Source organism: Fukomys damarensis, unplaced genomic scaffold (genome assembly GCF_012274545.1).
Source record: "Fukomys damarensis isolate Sample0158 unplaced genomic scaffold, DMR_v1.0_HiC HiC_scaffold_7, whole genome shotgun sequence".
Taxonomy (NCBI): Eukaryota; Metazoa; Chordata; class Mammalia; order Rodentia; family Bathyergidae; genus Fukomys; species Fukomys damarensis.
In genome coordinates this window covers 39,556,661-39,569,406 of record NW_022900919.1, presented here as the reverse complement: position 1 = coordinate 39,569,406, position 12,746 = coordinate 39,556,661, and positions in this window count along the sequence as shown.

Genomic DNA, 12,746 nt, shown 5'->3' with positions numbered 1-12,746 from the left:
TAACCCTAAGTCACTAAGTTGCCCAGGCTGGGCTCAAACTTGTGATCCTCCTGCCTTGGGCTCCCAGAGTGCTGGGATTACAGATCTGTGCCACTATCCTTATGTTTCTTATGTTCTTAATTTCCATTTTGCTAATTCCTAGTGATGATGAGCATATGTTCATGTTCTTACTTGCTACTATCTTATATTTGCTTTTCTCTATTTTTGCCTATTCTCCAATTAGATCATTTATTCACTGTTTAGTATTAAACTTTAAGAGTTCTTTTTATATTTTCAATGTAGGTCTGTTACAGTTTAGATCTCGAATGTCCCCCAAATGTGTGAAGAAGTGGGGCTTTTGGCAGGTGACTGGATCGCGGGGAACTATGCCCAGGGTGCTATAAGGAGCTGGGGCCCTGTGGGAAGGAGAAGTCACTTGGCCAGACCGGGAAGGGTGCATCTCCCTTCCTGGCTCCTCCCTTCCCTTCTCTCTCTGCTTTCTGACCACTATAGGATGAGCCGCTTTCCCCGCCAGGCCCCTCCTACCATGCCTTTGAATCCTCTAAAAACAGTGAGCCAAAACAAACCTGTCTTCCTTTATGTTGTGGACGTTGGGTATTTTCTCCCAGCAATGAGAAAGTGGCTAAGACAGACTCCTTTCTTAGTCATGTGATTTGTAAATGTTTCTGTAACTCTGAAGGAGCTCTTTGGTTTTATCCTCTTAAAGGGACCTTTCATACAGCAAGATTTTTTATTTTGGGTGAGATAAAATTCATTATTTTTTAATAGATTGGCATGTTTAAAAACTTTTCATCAAGTTCTAGGTCTTGGAGAGTTTCTGTTACATTTTCTTCTAGAAGTTTTATGAATTTACACTTAAATCTATGATTCATTTTGATTAAATTTCTGTATAATCTGTGATATAGATGAAGATTCTTTTTTTTTTCCATTTTATTCCTTTTTTCTTTCTTTCATTTATCTTCCTATGGATAGCTAACTCTCTGGCCTAATTTGTTGAAAAGATTGTCCTTTTTCCAGGAACCCATGACAATGATTTTGTGTCATTGTGAAAACTCAGTGTCCCGTGCTCCGGGAGGCTATTTCTGGGTTTTCTGCTCTGTCTTGCTGGTATACATGTCTGTCTGCAAGTATCACACAGTTTGACTCCTGTACCCATGTAAGTCTTGAACATGGGTAAAGTCATTGCTCCCCAGTTCTTTTTTATTACAATAGCTTTAGCCATTCTAGTTCCTTTGCTTTTCTATAAAATTTTTATAATAATTGTACTATATCTACAAAAAAATCATACTAGGATTTTGGTAACAAGTGGTTTAAACCTGTAAATTGGTTTAAGAAGAACAGACATCTTTGTTTAGTTTGCCAATCAATGGACATTTTACTCTCCATTTATTTCAGTTTCTTTGGTTCCTGTCATCAGCATTTTATAGTTTTCAGGATACAAGTCCTATATGTATTTTATTCTGTATGCCTCTCAGTATATCTGTCTTTTAGGGGATAGACATAATTTTATACGCTGTAGTATTTAAAATTTATTTCAATGTGCTAATTGCTAGTATATAAAAATAAAATTGACTTTTTACATGTTGTTTTGTACCAAGATATTGTTGATTTTCTGTTGTAGTTAAAGGTGTGATTTGTTAATTATTTTGAATTTTCTATGTAGATATAATGTCATCTGTGAATAGAATAGTTTTTTCCAATCTACATACCTCATTTATTTTTCTTGTCTGATTGCACTGTTTGAACTTCCAGTAAGTTGAATAGCAGTGGTGAAAATGAACATCCTTGTTTTGTTCCCAGTCTTATGTTGAAAGCATTTAGCCTTTCACTACTACATGTGATATTAGCTGTAGGTACATTCTGAAAGATGTTCAAGATATTCTTTATCGAGTACAGGGACAGTATTCTGAGTTGATTGTTACTTGCTTATGACACTTAAAAAATATCAGGTCACTTTCTTCTGGATTTCATGGTTTTTGATATGAAACATACTGTTACATGAATTGTTTATTTTCCCCTGAAAATATATGTCATTTCCCTCTGGCTGACTCCTCTTTCTTTTTCTCTTTTTCTTTTTCCCTCCTCTTTCTCTCTTCCTTTCTTTCTCATCTTTCCACTCTCTTTTCTTCTTTCTTACATGAAAGAATTTGCAAAAGCTTGAGTATGATATGTCTTGAAGTATATTTGCTTGGCTTTTGTTTGTTTTGAGATTATCTCAGTTAGTTGAATTGTAGGCCCATGTGTGCGTGTGTGTGTGTGTGTGTGTGTGTGTGTGTGTGTGTGTTGTGTTTTTTAGCTTCGTCTTTCTTCTTCCTTCCTGGTACTCTGTGGTCAAGACTATGGTTAGAGTTCCATGATTCTTGACACTGTTCATTTCTTTCAGTCAGCTTTTTCTGTCTTTTGGAGCAAATGATTTATATTGTTCTGTTCAAGGTCATATAATCTTTTTCATCTTTTTTCTACCACTGTGTTTATAAATTGGTTTATTTTTTAGTCCTAACATATCTAATTCTTCTTTTTAGTTGATTTTTTTTTTTGCTGAGATTTTCTATTCATTCATTTATGTGAAACTTGTTTGGGATTATTCTCTAAAGCATCTTTTTGATGACTGCTTTACTACTGCAGATAATTCTAACATCTGTATCATCATGAGGCAGCATCTTCTAATAATCTTTTCTCATTTAGAATTCTTCATAGTCCTTTGAGGGGCAAAATAAAGAGTGAATAAACTGCAGTAAAAGCACACAGGCTCTGTGAGGAGTGAATGGTTAAAGAAGAAGTTTAGATTAGTGAGGCATGTTGAGTCTGGCCAATGTCCTTGTCCTTTCCCCAAGAAAACTGCCTAACCTTGAGACAATCCATTGCCCAAACTGCTTTTCTTCTGCTTCTTTCTTACACTGATATTCTAAATAAAAGCCTAAGAGTTCTTGACTTTGGTGCTACTCCAGGGAGTCCTCCTACCTCTGGGTGCTGTTGGTTGAGGAAGCCTCTCTGGCCTTCTTGGTGATTGAACTAAGTCTCATCGCGGGGTAATCTTTTTCCTCCTCCACTGACAACGCAAAGCTTAGGGCAATGATGGTGAACGTTTTAGAGATGAGTGCCCAAACTGCAGCCCCAGGCCCACTTATTTATTGCAAAGTGCCAACACTGCAATTGAACCTGAATACTGCAATTTTAGTTTAGAAAAAAAAAAACTCATACATTAGCATCTTTTGTCTTAAAAGGAAAACAGCTTGTGTGCCATAGTTTACCACCACTGCCTTAGGGGCTCCTTGGCAGTGCAATATAAGAGCGGAATTTTAGGATCTGCATACTTCTTTCACTAACACTGTGGCATAAACAGATGGGGCAGGAGAACCTTGTGCCACTCTGCCAAGGATGGATGGACTCTAGGATTTCTAGTTGGCCTTTACCAAGTGTATTTGGGTTTACAATTTCTTTCTATGGCACTTGGTTGGGTACAGTAATTGTTATCTAAAAGCATTTATCTTCTTAGATTCCCTTTCCTAGTCTTTTGGCTAGAGAGAACAAACTTTCTTCTGAGCTTTTCTTTCTTTCATCTATGATCATTGTTGATTCTGAATCACTCACTACTTCCTTATTTACTTTGGGATACACACACACACACACACACACACACACACACACACACACTGTCCAGGGTACTTAGTTTAGGAGGAAGAAGGGAAAGCATGGCTATTGCATCTTCCTGAAAACAGAAATCTCAGCTGATGGGTTTTATTCAGTCTAAATGCCTTTACAAATCTTCATATCAAACACTAATACATTATTTCAACTTTCCAGAGGGAAAAATCTAGGCACTTAGGGGTAATTTACCTGATCACAGTTGCTTAGAATTGCAGCCTTGGCTTCAAGTAAAACCTTGGAATTTTAAACACTTATTATTTTGTTTTTACTTTGTCTCTCTACATTTGTTGAAAAGAAAAAAACAAAAAACAAATAAAACCTGAATAGTGGGTGAGGGAAGAAATAGTTACCAAAAAGAATACTTTTAAAAAGAACTACATTTAGCTTGAAAGAAGTAACTATACAAAATTACTAAACCTCAAGATTTTAAAGAATTATGAAAGGTTAGTTTCCACAGATTGATTATATGATCTTTAAAATATGGTTTATTTTATAAATGAATGGCTTCAGTTATTTACACAATGTTTTAAACTAAATGGTGGGGTTCTCTTTTAGTATTCATCATCACTTTCTTGACTGCAGACTTTCACAGAAATGGAAAGGAAAGGGTAAATGTTTCATCATTTTCCAGGTTGTACATTTTTATCAGAATCCTGTGGGCCTATGAGTTATCTACATTACTTAGAGTTTCAAAAAAGATGTTATTTTTTCTTAAAATCCAGTATTTTGATTCTTGAGAATTCAGTATCATGAAGGCAATGGTGAGCACGAAGTGTTAACTTTCCTAAATAAAACTTCCTGATTCCCACGTATTACTTTTTTTACTGCATATTTCTTAACAGGGCTTTCATAATCCTTCTTTCTCTATCTTCATTTCAATCATTAATTCCACTATTCAAAATTTGCTGAGTTAAAATCAAGAAGGAGTAAGTTGGGAAAGACCTTGTAAGGACATATGAACTGGCCTATTGCTTGCTCTTCTGTTGCCATTTTTTTGGTTCACTTAGTCATTGTGAGATCAGACCTGGCCTAAGTTGCAGGTGGAGAGGAAGGGCAAAGCTGTGTGAGTTCTTATAAGGAACTGCAGAAGAGAGCAGCAGAAGGTGATTGACAGAGCAGAATGAGATAAGGGTGCAGTCATTCCCACAGAAACCTCTCTCCTTCCAGGAAGAGTCAAGAGGTCCAGCCGTCCTGGATTTACCTAGGCTTTTGGGGTCTCACCATGACCATCTACCATTCAGCAGTGTACCCAAAAGCCTCTGTGTCCCATCATATCCATGGTTTTGTTCTTCCCACGGAGCTCAACACTGGACCAGAGACCTCCGAAGGTAGCAGCTCTAGGCCCTTAGAACCATTCTCACTGCAAAGATGTTTTCCAGATTGCATCCTGCTAGGTGCAGAACCACCGTATGCTTTCAAAGTTATCTCAAGTGGAGAGAGCAACCCTATTGTCACCTGCATTGCCAGGGACGGCAAGGGCCTTGTTGCCTGTATTTCCTTTGTCTGAGGCATAGGCCATCTTCTGCTTGGGCAGACAAGTTTTTTCCTCCTCCTTTCCTTTTCTTCTTCCTATCCTCCTGCCATGAAAAAAAGACCACTGCACATAAACTACTGTGCTTGGATGGCCAGGGAGGAGCCTTTAGTCCTATGAGCTACAGTAAGACCACTTAGGGATGACTAAGAAACTTCAGTTATTTGCTTGGTCTTATTTGCGTAACGTGGTCACCCCCAGGAATCAGGCCAGAAGGAATAAATGCATTTTCCCTGATGGGGGAAAGGGAAGATGGGGCTTGGGGATCAACTCTTTCACAGAATCTGATGGGGCCTCTGCTGGGCAAGTAGTCCTGCTCCCCAGAGGGTGCACTAGACAGAGGGCTCCTGTATTTGCATCACCATTGACTACTTGTCCCAACTCCGGGAAAGCTGCTTCTTTAGGGTTTCAGAGTTGGTAAGTGCTGGGGGCCACAGTCTGAGTGGCATTTTATGCTATAATTGTTTTTCTCTAGTTCCACCATTCTCAGGAACATATGGGATTCAGAAAGGTATCTACCCAGATTTTTTCCCTCCCTCTGCAGAAATCAGAGATACTGCAGTAAAGATCAAGAAATATTTAGAAAGATGTAAAGATACTTCACAAAACAGCAAACTTCATTTCTAACTCCCATGCTTTTATGTTTGCTAACGAGTCAGGATTCTTTGTCAACAAAAGAGTATCCTATGACAGCGTTTACTTGGGCATCTCAGTCTCAGTTTGGACACTTTTCATGTCATTTCTTTTCCTCTTTCTCCACTTGCTGCTGAACCTTGTTCCATATGAGAAAGCTTACTAAAAAGTGTGCAAAGAATAGTGCAGTTTACTTCTATAGTCAGACATTCAGTGGTCTTTGTAGGTGATGCTTCTAATTGCATTGCAAATTTTGTGCACCTGGAAAAACTATCCCTCCATCTAAATATGGATGTCTCGATATGATTATTGTGCTGATAGTCTCAAGGAAAGGAAACCTCTGCAGCTTCCTAATTTCAAAATTCAGGTATCACATCACATTCATATTCAGCTTTCAGAATCTATTGGGTTTTTCAACAGTATTTAAAAAGCTCAATGGTTGATAGCTGTGTCTGGAGAGGGACAATGGATTAGAAAGTTCTATTGACGGGCTACATCATTTTTCCATTTTTAAAAACATGTTCATCAATGTGCATCCATTTAGCTATAAGTGTTTCTAGCTTCTCATTCTTTGTGGCTGAGTTGTACTCCATTTTATAGAAAAAACACATATTCTTTATGCATTCTCCAGTTCATGGACAATTGGGCTATTTCCAAGTTTTAGCTGTTACAAACTGTGCCATTATAAACATGGGTATACGTATATTGCTCTGGTATGATACTTTTAATTCTTTTGGGAAGATACCCAGCAGGAGAATAGCTGGGTCAAATGGGACCTCTAATCCTAGTTCTTTGAGGTATCTCCGTATTGATTTCCACAGTGGTTGCACCAGTCTGCACGCCCACCGACAATGGAGGAGGGTTCCTTTTTCCCCACAGCCCCATCAGCATTTGTTATTGGTTGATTTCTTGACAGCAGCCATTCTTTCTGGAGTGAGGTGGAATCTCAGTGTTGTTTTCATCTGCATCTCTCAAATGACCAGTGATGTTGAACATTTTTCATATATTTATTTGCTGCTTTTGCTTGTTTGTCTAATAAATATCTGTTCACTTCAGATGCCCATTTTTGAATTGAGTCTTTGTATTTGGGAAGCCTGATCTTTTTGAGTTTTTTAATATATTCTAGATAATAGTCCTTTGTCTGAGGAACAGCTGGTAAAATTTTTTCCCACATTGTAGGTTGTCTCTTAATGGTTAAAGGGAAAGTTGGAAAGGGAAGGGAAAGAAAATAAGGGAAAAGAAAAAATATGAAAAAGGAAAAAAAGGAAATAAAGTCTTTTAAACAGGGAGGGATGAAGGGGGTGAAGGGAGGGCAGGGGCATGGGGGAATAATAAGAACCAAGACCTATCATGAAAAGGTACAAGGTCCCAGTGATGAATGCAATGGTATTGTTTGCTTTAATTGTGCCAATAAACTTAACGGGAAAAATACATGTCCATAAAAGTTGAAGAAATATATGTAACGCACCTATTATTGAGGGGTATGATAGGGAATGCAGCTATAAATAAAAATAGTTATGATTTTCATGCACACCATCCACATTGCCTGAGATTTTTGGCAGTAAATTCTCGTCCCCCCTCAAACCTCCTGAATGAGAATCTCCATTTTATCTTGGAGTTGTTGTTTAGATTCTCAAGTGGGTTAGCACTGGGAGCTTTGGTGGTACAAGGACATAACAGAGGTCTGTGTGCTTGGGTCTAGGAGCATGTGCTGTTCTTCCTGAGCCTATGCTGAGCCAAGCTCATGTTTACCCGCAGGTTTTATCAAGGTGGCGGCTCAAAGTGTCTTAGCGGAGCAGGCTTGCTTATACTTTCAATGGTACATTGAGCCTTTAAGCTTCTCTCAAAATGTCTTGCTTTTTAATCTGAAGTGCACATATTAGTCTTATAACGATCCTCTTGAGAATTTGATTCCAGTTACTTTTTTTTGACAGCTGAGGAATGTAAGATTCAGCTAGAGTAGGTAGTACGTGGGATTTGTAGCTTGTGGGCAGCAGTGTCAGAACTAAAACCCAGGTGCCTTGTCCCTCTTACCATCTGTTTATACCTATAGACTATATTCTATAAATGAAATTTAATCAAATTTTCCAAATTCCAAATTGATTTATTTTCTTTATTTTTGAATAAGGTGATAGTATTTAGATTTCTTCCTCTTAACAGCTTCTTGGCTGGGGTTTCAAAGGCTTTTAATTTTACCTTAGAGGCAGGACTTCCAGAAAGAAGGGGGAAAAATGGCAAATACTTTGTTAAATGCAATATCAGTTCTGAAGATAAATCCACCAAGAATATAAAACAAATATGTAATAATTTATTTTAAAACTCCCATTGAATCTTTAGTAAGAAGTGTGAAAATATACAGCATTTCAACCTGGGGATGCTGCCTTTCACCCTGTTTACATGACCCACTGCAGTCAGAGTGGAAGTTCTACCAAGGTGTGGCAAGTCCAGACAGCCACAGCTTCACTGCTGGAGGGTGATGACTTAGTTTGGAGCAGTGTATAGAAAAACATCCCATCCCTAAGTATTCCTGAAAACAGTATGATCTCATGGCAAACAAACCAGGAAGTCCAACTGTACAACGAGCATATTGATGTGATCCTGGTAGGGGAAAGAAATTTAGTAGGGAGAGCTCAGAAGTGAGACACCCAGAGACCTTAATAGGCTCCAAGGTATCTTTGGTCATATGGAAGGCTATGTGCATATGCATGGCTATGCATGCACTCATGAGATGCTCGAAACATCTCTCATAGGTGCTCATTCTTCCTGGTTGTGAGGCTTTGCACACACTGAAAGTAAAATCCAGAGCAGTCTTGTAAAACTCTTGAACTCTAAATGCATTTCCCAATTCCCATACAGATGCATCATCAAATGATGAAAGCATTACTGGTTCCAGCATTACTGACCAATCAGAGATCAACCACTAAACTATGCTGACTTAAGGTAATCCATATAAAGCTGCGTTCCATAAGTAAATGCAACAAGGACAACAACAGCAACAGCAAATCTGAGCAAAGCCATGCCATAAACTCCATACCTTTGGGAGGGAGACTTCAGAGAATCTGCTAAGGGAAGAAACAGAGAATAAAGCAGCAACACCAGTAAACATCAGGAAGAGAAATTAGAATTCCTGAGTTGCTACAAACATTATCCAAAATATCTAGTTTTGAGTAAAACATTGTGAGGCATAAAGACAAAGAAAAGTATGGCCCATGTTCAGGAAAAAAAAATTATGTCAACGCCTGATATTTTTGATGGGTTCAGTTGATGGATTCAGCAAACACTTTAAAACAGCCACTAAAAATAATGTTCAAACAACTAAGTGCAACTTGTAAGGAATTGAAGAGTAGCATGAAAGTGTGCTTAGTCAAACAGAGTCATAATAGAGAGATATAAGTCATATGAAAAAATTTTTCACTAGAAAATCAAAATAACTGAAGTGAAGAATAACTATAGAGGCCCAACAGCAGATTTGCAGTCTCAGTAGATGGGATCAGCAAACTTGAAGATAAATTAATAGAAATGACTCAAGCTGAAGAACAGAAAAAAAAAAGGAAAATGAGAAAAATTTCTGAGGCTATCTCTGGGATATTCAGCTAATCATGAGGAATACCATTTACAACCAGTAATCATATCAGCTATATTATTGATCATACCTTTCATATTTAATGAAAAATAAATCTACAGATATAATAAACTCAGTGACTCCAAAAAGTATAGAACCATAACAAAACTCACCATTGTCAAACTGTTGAAAGACAAAGACAAAGAAAATCCTGACCACAAAAGGAAAATGGCTCATGGTCTTCAGGAAAAGAGCAAATAATTAACAGCTGACCCCTTATTCAAAACAAAGAGAACTAGAAAGCACTGGGATAATGTATTGAAAATTGTGAAAGAATACATGACTGTCAATTTAGAATTCTATGTCCATTAAAATGATCCTTAAAAATTTAAGATGTAATAAAGATATACCCAGCAAAACAAATAAGTGTGTTTGTTGCTAGTGAATCCGTCATACAACAAACACTAAAGGAAGTACTTCAAACTGGAAAGAAATTGTGCTAAATGGCATCTGGAATCCCTCTGTACAGAGAGAGAGGGAGAGGGAGATGGGGAGAGAGAGGTCAAATGAAGGGAGTTAGAAATGAAGGGTGGTGCGAGTGCAGACAGGTGCAAGCACTGTGGGAATCAATATGGAGACACCTCATGCAACTAGGACGAGAAGTCTCATTTGGCCTAGCTATTCTTCTGCTGGTTATCCTCCCAAAAGAACTAAAAGAATCAAACCACAGCTGTAAATGCTCACCCATGCTTATAGTGGCACAGTTTGTAATAGCTAAAATTAGGAAACAACCTAATTGGCCATCAACTGGAGACTGGACAAAGAAGATTTTTTTTTCTATAAGATGGAATACTATTCAGCCATAGGGAATGGGAAACTAGAGATATTTATAGCTGTTGATGCACATTGAGGCCATACTCTTAAGTAAAATTAATGTCATGTAAATACTGAATAGTTTCTCTGGTATGAAAGACTAAAAGTGTAAATAAAGATCAAAATATATAATTGATATGGTGTAATAGGAAGAAAAGGTCTAAAAGAGCAAAGGAAGTGGGAGGGATAGGGGAAAGGTAAAAAGGGAAAAGAAAAAATGTGAAAAGGAAAAACATGGAAAGAGTGTCTGTAAACAGGGAAGGGTGGAGGGGGTGAAAGCAGTGCTAGGAAATGGGGAAAAATAAGAACCAAGATATGTCGTGTAAAGGTACATGATCCTAATAATGAATGTAAATGTATTGTATACCTAAAATGTACCAATAAACTTAATAAAGATAAAAAGAAATGAAGGATACAGCAAGAAATTTCTATATTTTATAAGAATTAATTTAGTATTAATTCTTAGTAAATTATAATAATGTTTTGTATCACAAGTCCTGAAATAACCATTAAAATACCCAAAATATATAAGAAAGCATGAAAATAATTCACTATAAAATATTTATCACAAAAAAGTGGTAAATAATGTAGAAAAGAAAAGAGATGTGAAACAGAGAAAACAAACAGTAAAAGGGCAGATGTAGATCAGACCATACCAGCAATTACATTAAATATGAATAGACTAAACATTCCAATCAAAAAGCAGAGGTTGTTAGACTGGATAAAAATTCAAGCTCCAGCCATATGCTGCCTGTTAGAAACATCTCTGATTCAAACACTCCAGTACGTTGAAAGTGAAAGCATAAAAATTATGTACCATGCAAGCAGCAACATTCTGAAAACTGTAATGATCTAATATCAGATAAAATAGCTTATGAGGCAAAATATGCTGCTCAAAACAGAGAATGGTATTTTATAATGTAAGAGTCCATTTTTCAGGGAGATACTGCATTGATGAATGTACGCATACCTAATAATGGATCCCCAAATAAATGGAGCAAAAGTGAAAGGATTGAAGAGAGAAGAGGACGACCTAACGTACAGAAGCGCCTCTGTTGGTGAACTTAACTCGTTCCACGATTCTGAAAAAGATGGCCATGTTCACTTTTGTGTGGAAAGAGGACCACAGTCATATTAGTCATCGAGGCAGACTTCACAAACCAAAACAGAAAATCGACAAAATTAAAGAATATGTAAATAACACTATCAATTACTTTGAACTAATGATATCTGTAGAATACTTGGCCCAGTGATAGCACACATGAAGCGTTATCCAGGGTAGGTTGTGTAGTAGAACCTAAAGTAAGAATCAGTGACTTAAAAAAGACTAAACATGTTTTTAAATAATTCATGGGTCAAAAAGAAATCATATGAGAATGAGAAAATAAGTTGAATTCAGTGAAAATCAAAACAATACAAAATTTGTGAGGCACAGCTAGAGCATGTTTAGAGAGACTGAGAACTTTATACTCCTGTATTAGAAGTGAAGAAATATTCAAATCAACAATTGAGGCTTCTACCTTAGGAAACTAGAGCAAGCTAAATTTGAAGCAAGTGAAACAATGGAAATAATGAAGAGTCAAGTAGAAGCCAATGAAATAAAAATCAGAAGAGCAACAGAGAACATTAGCACAGCAGGTGGGGGTTTTGGGCTCAGTAATTCTGCTGCCTGCCTTGCAAACTCCAAGTCCTGAGTTCAACACAGGTACCAAAAAAAAAAAAAAAAAAAAAAAAAAAGAATAAGAAAAAAAAAAAAAAAAAAAAAAAAAAAAGCAAAACCTAATGTTGATTCTTTGAAAAATCAACAAAATTGACAAATATTTAAGCTGACTAACAAAAAAGCTACAGCTTGCCAAAATCAAGAATTAAAGAAAAGACATCAAGGCTAACCCTGATGAAATTAAAAACTTTGCAAGGAAATATTATAAAGAAGTTTATTCCAACAAATAAGACAATTCAAAAGGAATTGACAAATCCTAGGAAGACAGAAATTACAAAAACTAATTCAAAAAGCAACACGAATCAGGTTAGGATGCTAACAGGTCAAAATTGAATTAGTAACAGATGCCTTTATAGAAAAACTCACTGTCAAAAAGGTTCACCAGCCAATTTTATCAACTATTTAAGAAAATAATTCTGCCAACTCTACACAAACTCTTCTAGAAAATAGGCAGGAACACTTTTGGAATCATTATATGAGGCTGATATTAGAGCAATACTAAAGCCAGACAAAGATATCACAAGAAAAGAGATCTTCAAACCAATACCCCTTGGCACCTAGACTACAGGGTGTGAAAATATATTTATTCAGAAGTTAATTTTATGATGAATAACTATCCTGAGGAAATTTACAAACACACAAACCTTCTTGGGCCAATAAATGAGTCCAACAGAGGGGCAAGATGCAAAGTCAATATATCAAAGTATGTCATGTGCAGTATCTATATCATAGCAGCCAACAACACAAACAGGAGGTTTAGAAAACAACTGTGTTTGTGC